This window comes from Lissotriton vulgaris, chromosome 7, assembly GCF_964263255.1.
Source record: "Lissotriton vulgaris chromosome 7, aLisVul1.2, whole genome shotgun sequence".
NCBI lineage: Eukaryota > Metazoa > Chordata > Amphibia > Caudata > Salamandridae > Lissotriton > Lissotriton vulgaris.
Genome location: NC_141695.1, coordinates 1,270,220,540 through 1,270,243,598, shown reverse-complemented (window position 1 = coordinate 1,270,243,598; position 23,059 = coordinate 1,270,220,540). Strand labels below are relative to the sequence as shown.

Sequence of the window (23,059 nt, the reverse complement as noted above, 5' to 3'; positions counted from 1 at the left end):
ACAAGTGGGTGACCTATCTGGAAGAAATCTATGGTATATGGCCAGACAGGGAGGGAAGAAAGGCCAACGGTTGGCCTGGAATAAGGGAAGAAATTAAAGTACACTTCTCCCCAGATGCCATTAGAGGTATAATAAAGAGATTAAACCTAACACGGGCTACAGGACCTGATAATTTACCAGCTATTATAATAAAAACGAATATAGATTGGTGGGCGGAGTTTCTTTCTAATATGTTCCAAGAGATCCTAAACACATTTTGGGTTTATTAAATGATTGGGTGGACAATAAAGAGACAGTACCACCAGAATAGGGGGGGGTTCAAAGAAGGCCACTCAACGGTTGACCACTGTTTTGTTCTTTGGTCCATTGCACGGAAGTCGATCGATCAGGGGGGAAAATTATTCTGCTGTTTCGTGGACTTCCGTGCAGCTTTCGATCTGGTGGACCGGGAGCAACTGTGGTCAACACTGGTTGGGTATGAAATACAGGGTGACCTGCTAGCTCTAATCCAAGCACTGCATACAGAAAACTGGGCACAGATAATTCTGGATAAGGAGGGAGGATTGACGAAGAGAATCCCAATCGGGAACGGTTTAAGGCAGAGATGTGTACTTGCCCCCTTACTATTCTCTCTGTTTTTAGCAGACCTACCCCAAAAATTAAGAGAGGTTAGAGGGGCAAACCCAAAACTGGGAGGAAACCAGGTATCGTGCCTCCTCTATGCTGATGATCTGGTAATCATGGATCAGACGGAGATTGGGCTCCAAAGAAAATTAAATCGATTCAAAGAATACTGTACTAGCAAACAATTAGTAGTAAACATGGAGAAAACAAAAATTGTCTGCTTTGGTAGGAGGAAAACAAAGTTCTCTTGGTACCTGGGCAAAGTATTGCTTGAGAGGGTAGCTGATTATAGATATCTGGGAATGTGGTTTTCTGGTACCCTGAAATGGTATACTCATTTACAAGCATTAAAAATGAGGGCATTGGCGTCCGTGAAAGGCTTAAAAAGATTCAATAATACCTATGGAGAAATGTCGGATAGACCGGTCCTGAAAGCCTATCACGCAATGGTGCCCCCTCAATTCTTGTATGGAGCCGAAGTTATTTACTTAAGCGGTAAGACCTCCTGGGAGAGAGAGAAGGGAAATATATTAAAAAGCCTATTCGTACTGCCTAAATCTTCTATGGCAAGACTTGAGCTGGGAATTACCTTGTGGGCGATAACCGCCTGTATGGCCCTTGTACGATTCTGGCAGCGATTGGGAGCAGATGACCTCCTCAAAATCTCCCAGTGGGCCAAAGAGGAAATTACAAAGAGCGACCTATCCTGGGAAAAAGAGACTAGAGCATCAATAAGGAATGCATACAGGGTGCTCGAACTGAAGGTCTGTCCGCTACAAGACCATATAATAATAGGTAAGAAAGAACTAAGGGCCAGATGTAGGAGGCCATTTACCGACTGGTAAATGGGTATTTGTGATGTAGGTGGCCAATTTTACCGATTCGGTAAATTTACTGAATCGGTAAATTTACCAAATCAGTAAAATACAGAATCTGTATTTTTACCGATTCGGTAACTGCAAGATGTAGGTGGGACTCTTCTGAGTCCCAAAGGCCTTACAGATTCGGTATTTTACCACCCAATCCAATTGGGTGGTAAAAAAACGAATCCAGGTGTGCATGCACATGTGTGCATGCACACCTATTCCATGTGACAGACAGACATGCCCTTAGGGCATGTCTGTGTGCCACATAGCACACAGGCCTGTATTTGGGGAGCTAGAGGGTGTCAAAGTGACACCCCCTGCACCCTTGCAGGATTCGGTATTTACAGAATCGGTAAATACCGATTCGGTAATGCCCATTGATTCGTATGGGCTTCAAGGCCCATAGGAATCAATGGGCATTACCGAATCGGTATTTACCGATTCGGTAAATACCGATTTTTACAGATTCGGTAATTCAATTACCGAATTTACCTAAATCTCCCTCCTTCAATTTTACCGATTCATAAATACCGAATCGGTAAATTTCGGTATTTATGAGTCGGTAAAATATACTTACCTACATCTGGCCCCTAAGGCTTCAAGGAACCGATATGTCCCGCACTTATGACCGGGAGTACCTTTCACAAAAAAGCTCTGTAGCCCACATGACATCTGCCTGGGAGCTTGACCAACATTTCCCGTATGTGGACCGGCTACCAAGTCATAGCTTAAGGCGGGAAGTCCTAAAAATTAGAATTGGAATAAACCCATGTTACGCTAATAATGGAGCTCGAAATTAAATGATAAGATGTAATGGGAATTGCACTTGCACTTTAGGCACTACCTGCAATATTATACACATTTTACTAGATTGTATGTGGTTTTTAGATATACGAAAGGAGTTTTTATGTCCGATTTTTAAAAATTATAATATTACAAACAGGATGCAAGCCGCTAAATTGTTGATGGAAATGGGGAACTTAGATATAGCCTGTGCCTTGGGGAAATATATGAAAAAAGTTAAGGTGCTCCTAAACTGCACAGAGTAAGATCTAACAATATAAGTCCTCGACATTAAATAAGTGTGAAACAAATAGTGTTCAAAATAGTGCTGCATGATTAAGGAGGTGTTGTATAGGTATGAATTAAGTGTTTTTATCAAATTAATTGTTATAATACTCCGATTTTAAAAATGATAGTTAAATTATACGTATATCAAGATGTAATATGTTTATTGATACCGCCGTGCTATGTATTTATTGTTGTTTTTACTTTTTCCTGTTTTAGTAAGATAAGCGGTAAATTGTACTTTTATGGTTGTAACAAACCAAATAAAGTTTGTTTTGACTGACTGACTGAGTCCAGGAAGCCAACCTGGTCCTGGTTAGGAGCATAAATGTTATCTAGGGTGACCTCCTGGCATGCCAGCGTACCCGTAACCAGTACGTATTGGCCGGCTGCATACAGCCGCGATCGCTCAACGGAAAAAGGAACTCCCGGGTTGACCCAGATCAGCAGCCCCCTGGCATAGGCCGAGCTGGTGGTCATGAAAACCTGACCCCTCTATCGACGTTTCAGCTTACCAGCTTCCTCACTATTCAAGTGGGTTTCTTGGAGGACCGCAATGTGGATGTCCCTACGCCTCAGGTATGAATATATGTTATGACGTTTTACAATGGACCCCATTCCCCTGATGTTCCATGTTAGGAACCGAATAACACTACGAGCCTCTGCCATTCATGGTGGGTGTCACCAAACAACATTCCAAAAAGGGGCCCTCCCCCAACCTCCCCCCCCCACAGTCTTGTACTTTCCCACCCCTCTGAAAGCATTGAAAAACAAAAAAACAACAAAAGGACCCATGTGATGGTCAACTCCCCAAGCCCAGGGCAGTCCGACAACAGTCGGCCGCCCAAACATCATGTGAAACAATGTAGTACTAAATGAGGCCCTAACATAGTACGGCATTCAACTGGGGTTGGGGAAGCAAGGTTAGAAAAAGACGTTCCCACCAAGCAGAGCACACCAGCCCCATATGTAGACAAGCTGCTCGGGGACTAGAACAGCCATGTGCAAGTCAGCGCCCCTCTAAGTATCATAGTCACCTTACCTTACCAAGTATATCAAATAATATTGTCTGCGGTATTTGGCATAGCCACTGGCAACATCACACTATCGCTGCGGGAAGTGTCTGTTTCATTTCTCTCTGTCTCTCTTGAAGAGCCGGCCTCTGCCTCGGGCAGGGCTCCAACCCTGCATCAGTACCGCCACAGCCTGCAGCGCCTCAGCTCTCTCCTTCTCTGTCTGAAATGAGGATGGCTTCTTCCAGTTCCCCCTACAAGGTCGGTGTCTCTGGCGTTTCCCAGAGTCTGAGGTCTTCCACCCGATGGCTCCAGAACCCCGGTCTCGTGGTGTCTCATCTTTGTAGGCCTCCAGCCAGTCCCAGGCGTCTTTGGGACAATCAAAGTAGTGAGTGTCCCCCTCCAACACTATACATAGTCGAGCAGGGAACATCAGAGGGCATTGGAGTCCCTTCTCTCTCAATGCCTTCTTGACTTCCAGGTAGGAGGCCCGCTTCCTCTGCACGTCCAACGTATAGTCCGGAAAAAGAGAGACCTTGCTGTTGTCTACAGTGAAGGGGCCCTCTGCTCTCACTTTTTGCAGGAGAAGTGAAGCAGGTGAGCCACCACGGGTCTCGGACGCCTGCCCGGGGCCAGAGGCCTAGCAGGCACCCGATGGGCACTCTCAAGTGTGTAAAAGGCGGACAGACCTTCGGGTGCCACCACGCTCCTGAACCAGCGTTCCAGGAAAGACACCATATAACCTCCCTTCGTCCCTTCCGGCAGGCCCAGGACTCTAATATTGTTTCTACTATTGCTCCCTTCCGCATCTTCAGCCCTGCGTTCCAACAAACACACCCTGTGCGTAAGGGCCCCCATCTGCTGCTGCAGTACCTTTTGCGCCAACACCAGATCCGCAACATTAGACTTAGTCTCTTTAACCCTCTCTGACAGTTTTTTGTGTTCTTCCCGCAGCAGGCCGAGAAACCCTGCAACAGTGCTGATATCTTGATGGAGGGTAACCTTCATGTTTGCTATGGCCTCCAGTATTTTACTTTGTTGTTGTTGTACCGGGTCTTCCGGAGTCGTATGCGACTGTTCCTGGGCACTTTCTTCTGGATCTTGGAGGGCCCCGGTCTGGTGGCCTCTAGGTTTGTCCAAAGAACTGCTTCCGCACGAAGGTGCGTAGTGGGTTCAGGGTGCCCCGAAGCCGGGGCCAGCCTGGAACCTAGGCCATCATTCACCTCAATTCAGTCTGCGCTGTGTTCCTCCAGACCCGGCCGCCTGGGTCACCTCCTCACTTCTCTGGTGGTCTTGCCACGCGCCGCGGGCCCTGTACGCCGCTTTTCCTCGAGGCTAGCAGCCCCACTCAGGCCCCACTGGGATAGCCCTGCCCAAGCTAGTTGTGGTGGGCGCGGTCCCCGGGTCTACAGACTCCGCCAGTGTACTGGATCCCCAGCCTCAGTAACCCCCTTGGTGCACGCCACCACAGGATCTGACGTGTTATCACTGCAGGCTGCCTTCCTCACCTATAATACTGGTAATCCCTGACAGACTGTCCAGGCACTTCCCTGGCCACACCCCGGGTCAGGCGTGTGGCTGGAGCCCGATTCCACACAGGCTCCGTCTTGGGGTTTACGGGTGCCTCCCCGGTCCCGGCAGGCAGACAACGTCAGCATAGAGCGCTCCAGCACTTAGGTCCTGCCCCGCGAGATGCTCAGCACCTCACAGGTGGTCGTCCCTTATGGGTGGTGTCTGCCCCCGACACCCCGGAAAGAATCAGGCGTATGTGAAGTTTGCAAAAGACACACAATTGATGTGCAGGATGCAGAACAAATCAAAACATTCTCCCCCAGTCAAGAGATCCGGTTAAATCCATCATTCTTTTGCTCACCATGCCACCCCAGTTTAGACCTGGCCATATGCAAATCATTCATTTGAAAAGCTTTATTTCGGTACATTGACCATAAAATCATATAAATGTCCACAGTACATAAAAAGTTGGATAAAAACTTGGTAAAAACATTAATACAGTTCTTCCATTCAATTACCATACACATAAGCAATGGCCATAAAGTGCTAGTGCAAATAATTTGTGCAATTGTTAGAACAAAACCATACTAGAGACCCACACACATATAATAAAATAACTTATTAAAACAGAAGCTAAGGCTTCATTGTTAATAAAATTACAATTAAATTTGTTCAATCATGGGACATAATCAATACATTTTATTTTGTTTCTAAAAAAGGGGAAGGACCATATACTGGGTTCAACCGTTAGGGATCGGGCTCCAAAAACTTCCTTCCTATGCGCCACATGGAAAATAAATAATGGGAGACTGAATAGACAATTGGGGGGTGCAACTCAGTTTTTAGTATTCTAAAAGCCTCATTTGAGTGTCTTGTGCCCATATTCTTACATACTTGTACTAACCAGCGTCGCCTAGGTGTCCTGTAAGAGTGGCACTGGATGAAAAGTGCACCTCCGTTTGCTCTACTTCACCACAGGCAGGGCATTCAATCGCATCATGGTCCCCCCAGTTTTTAACAAACGAACGAAGCGGGAGGCACCTATATCTAAATTGTAAAAACAATTTTTGGACCAACGCTGGTTAAATACTATCCAAAATGGTCTTGGCCCAATAAGTACTTTTAACTGTAAGAAAAGCATTAGTCAGCCGACCAGTTGAACCGTTACTCATCAGATTGGACTGCCGATGTTCCCTGTAAGCCTCAACCAGGGCCTTCCTAGTAATGGATTGTGACACAAGTCAAGGCTCCCCCCACAAATCCACCCGTCCCAGTTCCACACATAGCAACTTTAAATGTCTCAACCAGGGTATCTTACTCACTCCGTTCAGCCCCAGTGTCTCAGTTAATTACTCTCTATACGGGGCTAACTCGGGAGTGCTCCATAAGCGTCTCCAGAAGGTTAACGGTCTTAGTGCAGCTTCCTCACAAATGGACCTAATTCCCAGATCCATTCTCAATGGAATTAGGGGTGTACTTATTGGGAGGCTAAAGAGCTGTCTAATGAACGCATTCTCTGTGCGTTCTAGAGTTAATGGCGCACAATGCCCCCAAATTCCTGCACCATATAGTGCAGCACTTCTTGCCTGTGCCCTATAGGCTTCCATAAGCGGAAGAACTTGCTTTTGTGTTGCTTTTTGAAAGAATTTTTGGGTGCTTCCCGAAACCTGGGTTAATTTCAAGTTAGCCTTGCTGGTCTGCGCTCCCCAATCCATTTTCTCTGTCAGAGTAATACCGAGGTAATCAAACACTACAACTCTTTCCAGAGGTTGACCCTTCAGGGTCGGGTTATTGCGTGAACTTTTGCCCCCATTAAATACCATAAATCAGTCTTGACCATGTGCCTTATGGGAACAGTCCAGCCCGAACTGCCAAGCCAGGTTCTCCCTTACCGGAAACAAACATCCTTGGACCGGTTTCGGGGGTTCACCCCTCTTCAGACAGGATAGCTTGAATCAAGTGGCAGTGAGTCCGGGACCCACTTCTGGGCATACCCAGCACACTTAGGGCGAGAAAGCAAAAGACACACAATTGATGGACGGAATGCAGAACAAATCAAAACATTATCCCCGAGTCAAGAGATCTGGGTTAAATCCATCATTCTTTTGCTCACCATGCCACCCCAGTTTAGACCTGGCCATATGCAATTCAGTCTTGACCCTGTGCCTCATGGGAACAGTCCAGCCCAAACTTCCAAGCCAGGTCCTCCCTGGACCAGAAACAAGCACATTAGGACCGGTTTCTGGTTTCACCCCTCTTCAGCCAGGATAGCTTGAATCCAGTGGAACAGTGAGCCCAGGACCCACGTCTGGGCATACCCGGCGCACTTAGGGGAAGAAAGTAAAAAATACACAATTGATGGACGGAATGCAGAACAAATCAAAACATTCTCCCCCAGTCAAGAGATCTGGGTTAAATCCATCATTATTTTGCTCACCATGCCACCCAAGTTTAGACCTGGCCATATGCAGGTCAGTCTTGACCCTGTGCCTCATGGGAACAGTCCAGCCCGAACTGCCAAGCCAGGTCCTCCCTGGACCGGAAATAAGGCTTGGCAGTTCGGGCTGGACTGTTCCCATGAAGCACAGGGTCAAGACTGATTTGCATATGGCTGGGTTCAAACTGTAATGGCATGGTGAGCAAAAAAACAATGGATTTAGGCCCAGATCTCTGTACTGGGGTAAATGTATGACTGTTAGATTTGGGGGTCTCTGGTTGGCACAGGTATGCACTTGTGACAAACAGGGACCCTCTCCACTAGTCAGGTCAAGGGACTTACTCCTAAAAATGACCCCTGCTCACCTTCTAGGTAGTATGGCGCGAGCAGACAAGGCTAAACGTCAGGGCGTTAGTAGTTAAGCATTTATGACCACATACAATAATATAGCAATACACCACAAATGGACACCAGTCTAGTGTTTGTAAAAATAAGTATGCTTCATATAAATATATATCTATGCAGGCTTAATACAAGACCATGATAACGTTTTCAAAATGAGCCACAAGGTTGTTTTAGGCAAGCGTTCTTAAAGATAGGTGCATGGTTCTTTGGGTTGTGCGCGTGGCATACTCTTGGTCCGACTCCTTTAGGCTGGGCTCACAAAGTCAAATGCTACTGTTCGGTCGTTGCGGACCTCGGGGTCCGTGGCGTGCGCACAGGGCCACAAACTGGGGCACAGTACCTTGTGAGGAGCGGAGTCCGGTTTGCAGGCGGTGTTCACTCGGGCAGGCACCCCTAAGTGGCTGGCGGCTCCTCCTGAGGTCGGGGCCGGCTCTGGCGGCGTCTTGGTACGCGGCGGAGAGCGGGCGGACCTCTGGGAGCGGGGCAAGCGAGGCAGGATACGGGCGGTGTTCACGGCGTGCGCGCCGTATCTTCGGTGCAGGTGCTGTGGTGAACTGCGGGCAGGCGCTGCACGATGCCACCAGTACGTGACGTACGGTAGGCTCGGGGTGTGCGGCGCGGCCCTCAGGAATCCAGAGTGCAGAGCGGGGCGGCCTGGTATGCTTTGTACGGGCCGTCTGGGGCTTCAGGCAGCACGTCTGGTGCGATTCCGGCGGGAGGGGCGAGTTGAGCTCAGTGCGATGTAACCAGGGAGGGCGAGGAGTGAAAGTGCGGGCAGCCAAGCGGGACGTACGGTGAGTGGCTCGAACTCGAGCGGGGCTCACACACGGTGGGGGCAGGCACAAGCGTCACGGCCCAAGGAAGGGACGGGGCGCACTGGGGATCACGGCTCCAGGGGGGGAAAAGCAAAAGGTCCTCAGCAGACAGCAAAGGCAGGATGAGAGCCAAATGGTCCTGGGGCTCAGTTCAGGGGGCAAGCTCGCTTCCAAGCCCTTGGAGATCTTTTTCAGAAAATGCACAAGTAGATTGTAAAAGTCTCCCTCAGTCTTTTCTCCTCTCCTTCTTGCAGCAAGGCACCCACCACAGGTCAGTCTCCCAGGTCAGAGACAGTAGTCCTCCATGCAGCTTTCCCAGGTCCTTCTCTCGGGCAGAGGTTCTTCTTGATGTAAACAGGATCTGATTTCTTAGGAGCAGGGCTGCCACTTTTATACCCAAAATCCTTTGTTCTTTTAGGCCAGGGGGGCCTTTGCGTAATCCGGTCCAGTTCCTGAGCTCTTTGTTTTGGGCAGCTCTGGCTTTTCTTTCCGCAGGAGGTGGAGCCAGCATTGTGGTGACAAGTACAGTCCAGGAGTACTCTGTTGACAGTCTTCCCCTCTCTCTTCACAAGGTGCAGGGCAGAGTGATCAGCCGCTCCCCAGGGGTCGGAGCCAGCATTGAGGTGGCAGAGCACATCCCTATTCAGAGTCAAGGGGCACTCCCCCCACCCATCCTGGTGTAATCTCTCTATTCACCACCTGTCAGCTCCAGCCTGGCTCCTGGAATTCCCCAGCCCTGTCACACACAGAAACCAGACAGCAGATACACATCAGAGCAGGCGGGCTGAAATGGTTAGGCAAGCAAATACTAACTTTCTAAAATTAGTATTTGCAAACACAGGATAATAAAATAAACTTTACTAAAAGAAGTATTTTATTATTCTGAGTTCAGGCATACTAAACTTGACTTTCTACCTAGCTCTCTGAGTCAGTTGGGATTATAGAGTGTAATAATTCCAGCAGCCCATTCTGGCCTATGGAGAGCAGGTAGCCTTTCAATAGTGAAAAACGGAAATGGCTGTAATTGACTATTAGGACATGCCACACACATTAAGGCTTGTCCTACCTCATGCTTACAATGCACCTGCCCTTTGGCCTACCATAGGGGTGACTCACATGAAGTAAAGGGAAGGTTTAGGGACTGGCAAGTAGGTGTACTTGCGCAGTCAGCATGACAGTACCAGACTGCACGCGGGTCCTGCAATGGCAGACCGTAGACATATTTTAAAAGGCCGCTTCTCTGGGTGGCACAACCAGTGCAGCAGGCCTACCAGCAGCATTCGTATTTAGAAGCCCTGGCACTCCTAGTGTACTTTACTGGGGTCTGACAGTAAACCAAATAAGCCAATTATGGAAGTCAATCACGTATACACTTTTCATTAGGGAGCACTTGCACTGTGGCACTGATTGGCAGTGGCACAGTGCCCTGAGCAGCTAACACTAGCAAAACATATGAGGCACATCAGAAAAAAAGTGGAAGGGAGACTCACGCCAAGGTACCAGGTCTAACAATGACACTGTTCTGCATTCTGTCCATCAACTGTTGTTTTTGCATTTGTCACCCCGAGTGGGAAGGGTATGCACAGACGTGGGTCCTGTGCTCTCCATGCCACTGGAATAAAACTATCCTGGCTGACGAGGTGTGAAACCCTGAAACCAGTACTAGGATGCTTGTTTCCAGTCCAGGGAGGACAGCTGTATAAAAAAGAGATACTAACTTCTTAAAAGGTGTAGCTTTGCTTAATGCTGTAAATCGCAAAAGGGTTCACAAAGCGGAATTCAAGAGATGCCTGCTCGAGGTGCTACCAGAAATCGTCCCAGAAAAGAATGGCCAGAGCTCCCCTACAACAACTGGAACACCCAAGACTTTCCAAATCCCAAACTTGAACCTATGAAAATGATCATGTTCCACACAGTGATACAACATCTCCCTTCCTCAAACATAAAAGAAAGAAAATAGCAATACATTTAAATTGATTTCTAAAAATGATGCATTTTAGCAAGAAAGAAAATAAACAAGTACCAAAAAGAATAAAAACAACGAATAAACAAAATAGGCACCCAACCCCAATCTCCCTGATAATTTCACCACCCTTCTACTGAGAGGATTAGGATTGGTCTCTCCAGGGGAGGAAAAGACTTGGACTCCAATGCCCCCACCCACAGGTGCTCTGCAAGTCGGCCAGGAGACTCTAGGGCCCAAGGAGTGTGGCAAGGAGGGTGTTCTGCTGGGTTTTAGGGGAAAGGTTATGAAAGATGCCCACACCAGCAATAGAGGAACACCAGGAGCCAGTCAGAGGAGAAAGCTGCCTCAGAGAAAACCAAGATCCTTGCAAAATACGCCCCTATAGAGGCCAGGAGGCCTGGTGAGAATGCTCCTGGCCCTTAGGCCTGGCCACCAAGAGCCAGAATAGTGATACATTAAGAGAATCGTCCCAACGAGGGCACAAGATATGCATCCTCAAAGACACGACCTTTTAACAAAAAAAAGGAGCAAGTGATGCTCATCTATGACTTCTCTAAAAATCTCAAAAGGTGGCCCATTGCCTGAGGGGTGGGGTGGGGGAGGGGTGGAGGGGGTTAGCGCAACATGGATTTTTTAAACTCCTTTGTGGAGGGTGTGTGCGGTGCCCCCTTCCCCTGACAGCTTTATACCCCCAGGTGCCCCATCTCCGAGGGCCGACGCGAAGGAAAGAAGAGGGCTGGCATGCAGAGTGCATAAGGTTTTGGGACCCAGAAGAATAAGGATGACCTACAGTGTGCTTACCAACCCTTTGTACTTGTGTCCGGGGGTCTGGGTGGACTCTGCTCTGAGCCTCCTGCCCCGCGGCGGGTTGAACAATATGCAATATACCTGCCGGCAGGAGACAGCGTGGTTGGACCAAAGAAGATGCTGGCTTCACCATGTGGGGAACTGGTGAGGCCGCAAGTGACTGGGAACTCCCGCACAGGCCCAAAATGCCCCCTGCAAGATTGGTTTTCCTGGGGGGGGCAGCAATTTAAGAGCAGATTTCCAGGAGCACCTCATAATGACCTGCCTCAGCTAATTAGCATATTTGTTTTCGTCACTGTATTCCAGGGAGGGGCAGGAGCACACTATCGCAACGGGGGGGGGGGGTGCATGATGTGCAACCACGCCCCCAAAGTGTTTTGACAAATATCATTCTAAATATCCCGCAACCACAAAGCTGGAGCTTTTGTTTTTTGCTTGTGCTCTGGAGTGTGGAGATCCCTTGTTATTAGTTCTCTGGTTGCATTATGCAGCTTTTAGAAAGTAAATGAAGTCTCTGACATGTATTTATGCTTGCTTTGAACTGCAATACTTTATTTAAAATACTTGAGTGAGAAACGTAGTGATGAACACTGTAATGCCCATCCTTATAATGAATGCTTAGGAATTTGATTATTGTCCCCATATGTTTTAATAGTGATATCATGGTGAATCATGCCATGTGGCGGATACATTAATGTGGTGCCACCCTGACAAAGCCAGTAGGCCCGATATATAAATAATGACACCTCCTTGAAGTGTGATGTTTAATCTGGTATCGACAGCGATATTGTGATAGGGCTCAGGACCCACTAGAGATGTAATGTGATATGAGGGTGTCAGCAAAAGTATTTCTATCTACCTGATGAATATACTTGTAACTGAATGCGTAGAATTCAGTAGTGTGTGAATAATAAATGTATGTTTCCTTTATAAAAGAAAAAGCACCGACTGGACAATACTTTATTAAGTGTTGTGTGACAGCCAATTGATATTATTAGACAACACACCCTCCCCTGAGTAGGTCTTGGACAGCTCTGCCATGCTGTCTTGATAGTCAAGTGCTAAATGGGGGCTTGCTTCCCAGGAAAAAGACAATTGTGGACATACTACAAGTGGAGGGCTCGCATCCTGTGCAACTAATAAACAGAATTCTTACAGGGGGAACTAAAAACATTAGTACGTCCAATATAAATGTTTTTGTATGTAACTACGCATGCAGATATGTCTGACATACATATCCAGGATGCATTCATTAACCCCCCAACTCTACACAAATTCTTAAAGTTCTGATCGTAATCAGGGACCTTTTCGAGGGGGCAACAGGAGAGTGCAAACTTTTTCGGATATCACCGATTCAGAGGGAGAAAGCAATGCAAACTATGACCCTAACTACAATGTGGGTTATCAGCAACGCCCAGACTCCTTCGATAGACCTAGTGGGCAGGATCATTTTTTATCGAACCGCAGGGGCAATTTCAGACCAAGGAACCGAACCCCCCAGGTACGGCAGTTCCATCAGGGTCAGGGTCGACCCCAGAGGTACATTCAGACTTGAAACACACAATACTGGAGAAGGTGAACAATATTCCAGTATTTAATCTCTCGGAAGTTAGTATCTCAAGCTACTCTATGACTCTTCTATCTCACGGCCTTTCATTTGTTCCCTCTATTAAACTTGACCATTTTGAACTGATGAAGGATATTTATTCCTTTTTCAGAAAAATTTGTTTAAAAAAGTTTTTTCTCTCCCGACCGGCGTTGCTGGAGTCGGACAATGCCTCTGGCCTCAAGCCCCCCTCTAATTTTACTCCGAGCCTTGATCTTCTTGGGCCCGAGGTGGGGATCTTTGAGAAGGCTGTCATAAAAAAATGGGCAAAATGATTACATTTGTGCGTTATCCTACCCACAATCTTCCATCCGAAGAGAATGCAGCGCTGAAAGAACTGCGTGACAACCCCAACCTTACAATCAAACCTTGTTATAAAGGTGGGGGGGGTTGTGTTGTTTAAGACCACTACTTATGTAGATAAGATGAATGCCCTCCTTTCATCTAATAGACACTATCATCGCATCGTGAGATGTCCTGAGGAAGCCCTCAAACAACGCATCCTTGTTCAAGTTAATGGGGCTGTTGAGGGAGGCTTCATTTGTACTCAGGAAGCAGAATACCTGACTCCCACTTTCACGAGGATGCCCATTATTTAAGGCCTTCCTAAGATCCATAAGGACCGTGCGGACCCCCCGATGCGACCTATCGTTTCCACCATCGGGTCCGCCACGGAGCCCTTATCGAAGTACATCAATAGATTTCTTAAGCCTCTGGTGGGCAAACTCAGATCTTTTGTACGTGACACTGGACATTTCATCTCAAAGATTGAGAGACAGAACTGATCACAGAACTGAACTACTGGTGATAATGGAACTGGAATCCCTCTATTCTAACATTCCTCAGGAGGGGGCTATCCAGGTCATGGATGAGATTCTGATGAAACAAACCGATCTCCCCAATGCCTCTGGGATTCTCAATTTCCTTAAGATTGTGCTGGGTGAGAATTATTTTGAATTCAATAAACAGTATTTTCATCAGGTGCAGGGTGTCAGTATGTGGGCCTTGTGTGCCCCCAGTGTGGCTTGCCTTTACATGTGCAAATTCGAGGAGACCAACATTTACAACGAGATGGCCCAATTTTTTGAGAACGTGCGAGCCTGGTCGCGCTTCATTGATGATATTTTTTTCATCTGGAGTGGCGACCAGGAATCGCTAGACGAATTTGTATCATGGGTTAATGCTGCAGACCCAAACCTCAGATTCACTGCCAATGCAAGCAGTGAGAAGGTTGAATTTCTAGATGTGTGGGTCAGACACGCTGAGGGGGAGATTCTGGTTTCATTATACCCCAAGCCCACGGCCAAAAACACGCTCTTGGAATATGGAAGTTTCCATCCTCTGTGTCAAAGAGATTCTATTCCCTTTAGTCAGTTCCTCAGAGTGAGGAGGAATTGCTCGCAAATGAGGGACTTCCTTGAGCAATCTGACATCCTTAAATTAAAACTGGCTCAACGAGGGTACCCCTCTCGTTTAATCAGGGATTCCTTTAAACGTGCCAGGTATTTCAATAGAGAGAGTATGTTCCAGGAACGCAATCAGGACCGACTGGTATGTATTACCAAACATTCTACTGTGAATCACAAACTACGGCAGGTGATTAATTCCATGTGGCATATATTGAATACCGGTGAACAAGGAAACCAAATTCCGAAACCCATCTTTGCGTTTCGTCGGAATAAGAATCTCCGCAATCTCTGATACGCGGGACAGTTGTGGCATCTGGAAATCTAAAACAGACGGGAATCTTAAACCTTCCCCCCATCGAGGGCCACCACCGTTGTGGAACGTGTCAAGCCTGTACTCATGTGTTGATGGGTAGCACCCTGAATATTGGCAATCGTACCATCAAACTAAGAGGTATAAGCAATTGCCGTTCATCCAATATGGTATATGCCATCTTATGCCCATGTGGATTACCCTATGGGGGCGAGACAGGACGCGAATGTCGCATCAGGATCGGTGAGCATAAGTCGAACATTCGAAACAAAAGAAGTGGGACTCCATTGGTTTCACATTGGACTACCGCCAAGCATACCGAAGCAGATCTGAAGTGGTCTATTCTCGAAAGAGAGTATGCAGCATACCTGGTAAGGATGCCACGGCTCTGAAGAGAAAGAGGGAGGTGTTTTGGATATTCCTCCTTGATTCTGTCAACATGGGACTCAACGATCTATGCCCATGGGAGAATGCTATTTTATAAATGACGCGAGCCGTTTTGTTTTATGTAGTATGAGATGTGTCCGTATACTACGAAGTACCCGTTCATTTTGAGTCTTCATTGGCTGTTATGCCCCATCCTTAAAAGAATGTCCAACTTCTTGAAGGTTGTAGATTTCTTGTGGGCGAAGGTGCCCATATGGGATCACTGACATAATATCGACTACAAAAATATAGGCATTGAAAATATCGACTCCAAAATATTGACTACCAAAATAACGAAGTCCTATCTACAAACAGGTAAGTACAAAAATATCGAATCAAAAATATTGTTTCAAAATATGTACTTTGTAAAAATATCTGATTTATTAAAATTAATGTAAAATTTAAAAAATATTAAAAATAAATAACTAAAATATACCTAGAAATACTTAAATAACCTTAAAATTATTAAATAATTAATTTAGGTTATAAAAAAAATAATACAATTTTATTTGTTAAAACATATATATATTAACATAATATTATTATTAAATATACAATATTATTACCGTAGCATAGCAAGAGTGTTAAAATTACTATTTCCACTCCAATGAGTGCAACAGTAGGGAAAGCGTTGGATAGCGTAGCGGTAAAAATTACTATTACGACTCCAAAGAGTTCAATAGTAGGGAAAGCGTTGGATAGCGTAGGGGTGAAAATTACTATTTCCACTCCAAAGAGTGCAAAAGTAGGGAAAGCGTTGGATAGCGTGGGGGTAAAAATTACTATTCCCACTCCAGTGAGTGCAACAGTAGGGAAAGTGTTGGATAGCGTGGAGGTAAAAATTACTATTCCCACTCCAGTGAGTGCAACAGTAGGGAAAGCGTTGGATAGCGTAGGGGTAAAAATTACTATTCCCACTCCAGTGAGTGCAACAGTAGGGAAAGAGTTGGATAGCGTAGGGGTAAAAATTACTATTCCCACTCCAGTGAGTGCAACAGTAGGGAAAGCGTTGGATAGCGTAGGGGTAAAAATTACTATTCCCACTCCAGTGAGTGCAACAGTAGGGAAAGCGTTGGATAGCGTAGGGGTAAAAATTACTATTCCCACTCTAAAGAGTGCAACAGTAAGGAAAGCGTTGGATAGCGTAGGGGTAAAAATTACTATTCCCACTCCAAAGAGTGCAACAGTAGGGAAAGCGTTGGATAGCGCAGGGGTTAAAATGACTATTCCCACTCCAAAGAGTGCAACAGTAGGGAAAGCGTTGGATAGTGTAGGAGTAAAAATTACTATTCCCACTCCAGTGAGTGCAACAGTAGGGAAAGCGTAGGATAGCCTAGGGGTAAAAATTACTATTCCCACTCTAAAGAGTGCAACAGTAAGGAAAGCGTTGGATAGCGTAGGGGTAAAAATTACTATTCCCACTCCAAAGAGTGCAACAGTAGGGAAAGCGTTGGATAGCGCAGGGGTTAAAATGACTATTCCCACTCCAGTGGGTGCAACAGTAGGGAAGCGTTGGATAGCGTAGGGGTAAAAATTACTATTCCCACTCCAGTGAGTGCAACAGTAGGGAAAGCGTAGGATAGCCTAGGGGTAAAAATTACTATTCCCACTCTAAAGAGTGCAACAGTAAGGAAAGCGTTGGATAGCGTAGGGGTAAAAATTACTATTCCCACTCCAGTGAGTGCAAAAGTAGGGAAAGCGTTGGATAGCGTAGGGGTAAAAATGACTATTCCCATTCCAGTCGGTGCACCAGTAGGGAAAGCGTTGGATAGCGTAGGAGTAAAAATTACTATTCCAACTCCAAAGAGTGCAACAGTAAGGAAAGCGTTGGATAGCGTAGGGGTAAAAATTACTATTCCCACTCCAAAGAGTGCAACAGTAGGGAAAGCGTTGTATAGCGCAGGGGTTAAAATGACTATTCCCACTCCAAAGAGTGCAACAGTAGGGAAAGCGTTGGATAGCGTAGGGGTAAAAATTACTATTCCCACTCCAGTGGGTGCAACAGTAGGGAAAGTGTTGGATAGCGTAGGGGTAAAAATTACTATTCCCACTCCAGTGAGTGCAACAGTAGGGAAAGCGTTGAATTGCGTAGAGGTAAAAATTACTATTCCCACTCCAGTGGGTGCAACAGTAGGGAAAGCGTTGGATAGCGTAGGGGTAAAAATTACTATTCCCACTCCAGTGAGTGCAAGAGTAGGGAAAGCGTTGGATAGCGTAGGGGTAAAAATTACTATTCCCACTCCAAAGAGTGCAACAGTAGGGAAAGCGTTGGATAGCATAGGGATTAAAATTACTATTCCCACTCCAAAGAGTGCAACAGTAGGGAAAGCATTGGATAGCATAGGGGTTAAAATTACTATTCCCACTCCAAAGAGTGCAACAGTAGGGAAAGCGTTGGATAGCGTAGGGGTAACAATTACTATTCCCACTCCAGAGAGTGCAACAGTAGGGAAAGTAAATACTTCATATATTATTTAAAAAAATATAAATTAATATCTATAAAAATTAATTAAAAGTAATTACCAATTTAATATAATATAATAATTAATCAATTCAAATTATGAATTAGAATTAATTATTACAATTAGTTACCTATTAATACAAATTAATTACAAATTAACAATTAATAAATTAACAAATAAAAATTATTTAACAATTATTTCAAATTGAATACAAATAAATAAATTGATTTATTTAATTAATTATAAATAAATTACTTCCCAACCTATTCCCCTATAAACCCACAACCCGCCACAGAAAATAAATGAGTAAAATGTACAATTAATCAATTAATTAAAATTAATTGCAAGTTAAAATTTAATTAATTACCAAATATAAATTTATTAACTATTAATTAAAAATGAATACCAATAAATACATTTACATATTTAATTAATCATAATTAAATTACTTCCCACCCTATTCCCCTATAAACCCACAACCCGCTACACAAAATAAATTAGTAAAATTTACATAATTAGCAAATAATTAAAATTAATTGCCAATTAAAATTTAATTAATTAGGGGTAAAAATTACTATTCCCACTGCAAAGAGTGCAACAGTAGGGAAAGCGTTGGATAGCGTAGGGGTAAAAATTACTATTCCCACTCCAGTGAGTGCAACAGTAGGGAAAGTGTTGGATAGCGTAGAGGTAAAAATTACTATTCCCACTCCAGTGAGTGCAACAGTAGGGAAAGCGTTGGATAGCGTAGGGGTAAAAATTACTATTCCCACTCCAGTGAGTGCAACAGTAGGGAAAGCGTTGGATAGCTTAGGGGTAAAAATTACTATTCCCACTCCAGTGAGTGCAACAGTAGGAAAAATGTTGGATAGTGTATGGGGGAAAAATTACTATTCCCACTCCAGTGAGTGCAACAGTAGGGAAAGCGTTGGATAGCGTAGGGGTTAAAATTACTATTCCCACTCCAAAGAGTGAAAGAGTGCAACAGTAGGGAAAGCATTGGATAGCATAGGAATTAAAATTACTATTCCCACTCCAAAGAGTGCAACAGTAGGGAAAGCGTTGGATAGCGTAGGGGTAAAAATTACTATTCCCACTCCAGAGAGTGCAAAAGTAGGGAAAGTAAATACTTCATATATTATTTTAAAAAATAAATTAATATCTATAAAAAATTAATTAAAAGTAATTACCAATTTATTATAATATAATAATTAATCAATTAAAATTACAAAATAAAATTAATTATTACAATTAGTTACCTATTAATACAAATTAATTACAAATTAACAATTAATTAATTAACAAATAAAAATTATGTAACAATTAATTCAAATTAAATACAATTAAATACATTGATTTATTTAATTAGTTATAAATAAATTACTTCCCACCCTATTCCCCTATAAATCCACAACCCGCTAACGAAAATAAATTAGTAAAATGAACATAATTAGCAATTAATCAATTAAATAAAATGAATTGGCAATTAAAATTTTATTTATTACCCATAAAAAATTATTTAACAATTTATTCTAAATAGATATCAATACATAATTTTACATATTTAATTAATTATAAATAAATTACTTCCCACCCAATTTCCCTAGAAACCCACAACCCGCTACAGAAAATAAATTAGTAACATTTACATAATTAGCAATTAATCAATTAATTAAAATTAATTGCCAATTAAAAATTAATTAATTACCAAATATACATTAATTAATTATTCATTAATATGTTATGTTATGTTATGTTAATATGTATTTATTAAGCGCTCGTACGCCCGGGGGCTTCATGGCGCTATAGAAAGAGACATAACACAACAGTTAAAAGTGAGATACAGCTCAGCAATAGGCCTGTGAGAACAGCCAGGTTTTGAGGGAATGTTTAAAGCTAAGAAGATCTCCACTCCGTTTCAGTTGTAAGGGAAGCGAGTTCCAAAAGGTGGCTGCAAGCTGGTCGAAGCAGCTGCCACCAAGGCGCTTCCTTTTGTAGGATGGAACAATCAATAAAGATTTTTGAGCAGAGCGGAGATTTAAAGATGGATTATATCTAAAGAACAATTCTTTTATGAACTTCGGGCCTGAGTCTTTTTTTTTTTTTTTTTGTCCTCATCTTGCGATTATCCTTATGCATGTGGAGTGCCAGGATTCTGCCTCGTTATTTTTAACCGACACTGCCCCTTGTTCTCTCTTGGTTGGGGAGTTTTGACCATTTTCTATTTGAGGAGATTCCTTTGCTCGTCACATATCACAATGCCTCTGGCTTAAGTTGGATCGGGAGGGAGCTAGCCAGCTTGGCTACTCGGCAAGTACTTTACTTGTCCACCAGAAGATAGATCGCTTTAATCATAGGACTTAAGTTTGTTCTTATTCGGGGTTTAAATATGACTCAAAGATATCCCAAAACTTAAATCTTTTGTTTACACTTCCAAGCTTATCAAGTTTGTTAATTCTTATTGCCGAGTTTAGCCATTCTGCGTGGGTTGGGCAAGAGGGTCCTATCCATTTAATACATATTTCTCTCCTTGCTAGAGCTATTAGTACAAAAAGGAGATTTTCCTGCTCTTTAGTAAGACCCCCTTCATTATCTGAGCTCAAAATCCCAAAAAGAGTAAGAGTCGTACTTACAGTAAGTTGTTTGGCCAGGATAGTACTCAAGGTCTTACCGACTTGATTCCAAAATTCTTCCAAATGTGGACAGCTTTTAAACATATGGATATCATTTGACTTCTCTTCTCAACATTTAGGGCATTTTCGTATTCCAGCGTTTTTGAATTTGGACAGTTTTTTGGGGGTCCAATATGCCCGGTGAATTGTATACAGATGATTCCTCTTCAGAGCCGCGGATTTCAAGGTTGACCAGCATTTAGCTACAGATTTTTCCCATATTAGATCTAGATCTGTTATTACAGTGTCTTTCCATATTTGGGCTTCCATATTAGCACTGTCTTCGTTGGCCGTTATCAGAGCCCAATACCACTTGGCCACTTCTTTTGGTAATCGCGTTGTTGAGATCATGTCATCCTCCAAGTTTTCATTGCCATGTATATTGGGTAGAGTTTTGGACCAACTTGACATTTGATAGTACTTAAATTTGGATAATGTGTTGTTCGACAGTTCTTGAAGTTCTAACCAGGTTTTTATATTTGGGCCATCTAGTATTTGCCCCCAGTAACTGTTGTCGGCTCTTTTTAATGCTAGTGCAAGAGTATCTTTTAAGCATTCAGGAGTTCCGGGGGATTCCCAAATAGGAGCCCACTTACTGTAGTATGGTATATGTAGTATGCTTCTAATTTGTGTCCACATCTTTGCTGCATCTCTCAGTATCTTAAGCTTTATTTTTTTGAAGTATTTGGGATGTCCATACTTAAACAATGCATGATCCTCTGAATTTGCGATTACTTGTAAATATGCTGAGTAATGTTCATGGTTTTTCAGTAAAGGTTTGATGTTTTTAAATTGAAAGGCTCTGCAATATTCCACCAGGTCTGGACTGGCCAGCCCGCCCTCCTTCTTGCTCCTCCTGATTTTTTTCCATGCGATCCTCGTGCCCTTTGCTGCCCAAATGAAGCTTGTTATATCTCTTTGTGCCCGAGCTAGTTCTGCTTTCCGGAACTCCATTGGAATTGTATTAAATAAAAAAGTGAACTTTGGCAAAATGGTCATCTTGATTATATTTGATCTCCCAATCAGACTCAATGGTAGAGAGGACCATGTCTCAAGTAACTTTCTTACATCTCCGGCAACTTTATTCAAATTTCTGTTTGCGATCTTCTCTATGTCATGGTTTATTAAGATTCCTAAATACCTGATTTCATTTTTTACGAAGTTGTTTTGAAAAGCCGTGTTCCATGTCATTATTTCTGTCTTTGTTTGATTCACCAAATATCCTGAAAGTTTACCGAATGTAGTTAGAGTTTTCTCAATACTTGCTTTAGCTTTTGGGTAATCATCAGTAAAGATCATTAGATCGTCTGCATAAAGAGCAATTTTTTTCTCCCAACTGCCAGACTTGAAAGGTGTTATTTCGTTGTTGTTTCTTAACTTGTTTGCCAGAGGTTCAATATATAATTTGAAAAGTAAGGGGGAGAGTGGACACCCTTGTCTCGTTCCTCTGGTTATTTTTATGTTTTCAGTCAAACTGCCATTTATTAGGACCTTTGATTTTGGATCTTTATAAATCAGGTTTATCATACCTGTAAAGTGCGGTCCAAAATTGTTCTTGATCATAACTTTCTCAAGAAAGGTCCAGTTGACTCGGTCAAACGCCTTTGCGGCATCAACAGCGAGTATAGTAAGCGGAGTTTTCTCGCTTGTAGCAACGTCTTCTGCAGTTAGGAGTTCTTGCGTTACTTCATGTAAGTACCTCCCTTTAATAAAACCTTTTTGATCTTGATGTAGTAGGTTAGATAGTACTCTCCCTAGTCTGGCTGCCATTATTTTTGTAAATATTTTGTAATCAGCGTTCAATAGAGATATTGGACGATATGATTCACATTTGAGTGGGTTCTTTCCGGGTTTCAGAATAATTGAGATTATAGCATCATTCCATGAATCAGGTATTGGTTTCTGTTGTATTAAGATTAAATTGATCAGTTTGGTTATGTGCGGAAGTATGGAGTTTTTTAGTTTCATATATAATTCATTTGGAATAGCATCCGGTCCTGCTGCCTTTCCTTTTTTCAGACCTTTAATTGCATCTGCCACTTCTTCTTCAAGGACTTCTTTATCTAGTGTTTCTCTGTCGTTTTCTGTCAGTTTTAGGAGCTCTGCATCTTCTAGGTAGGAGTTAATCCTTTGCTCTGAGGGATTTAAGTCTTCCGTATACAGGTCTTTAAAAAATTTCCAAAATTCTTGCTTGATGGTGATTTCATCGGAAGTAGGATTATTCTGACCATCCGGAATGATGCTTTTTACCTTGTTTTTAGCTAGATCTGTTTTGAGTTTCCATGCTAGCCATTTTCCGCATCCCTCACCATATTCATGTTTCGCCAGTTTGCTGGAGTCCCATTTTTTCTGTAATCTCTCCTCCAGGATTTGATTAATTTTATCTTTATGCGTTTGTTTTTTGTTAATAAGATCTTGCTTCTTGACCTCATCATGTTCTTCGGATATAACAATATCAAGAGTACTGATCTCTGTTTCTAAATCTGATATCTCTCGCTTACCTTGTTTATTTTTGCGAGCCCCTAAGCTCAAAAGTTTACCCCTTAAGACTGCTTTATAAGTATCCCACGTTATTTGTTCTGTGGTGTCTGACACATTTAGTTCGAAGAAGATGTTTGTTTCTGTTTCTAGTTCCTTTATGATTTATTCGTCTTCCAGCAG

General features: G+C 43.6%; 1 protein-coding gene across 1 annotated transcript in view; it reads right to left on the bottom strand.

The window, feature by feature from the left end:
* The window catches only part of LOC147703391 (uncharacterized), a 9,287,842-nt gene that overhangs the window by 7,738,312 nt on the left and 1,526,471 nt on the right, over positions 1-23,059 (bottom strand). The window lies entirely within an intron of this gene.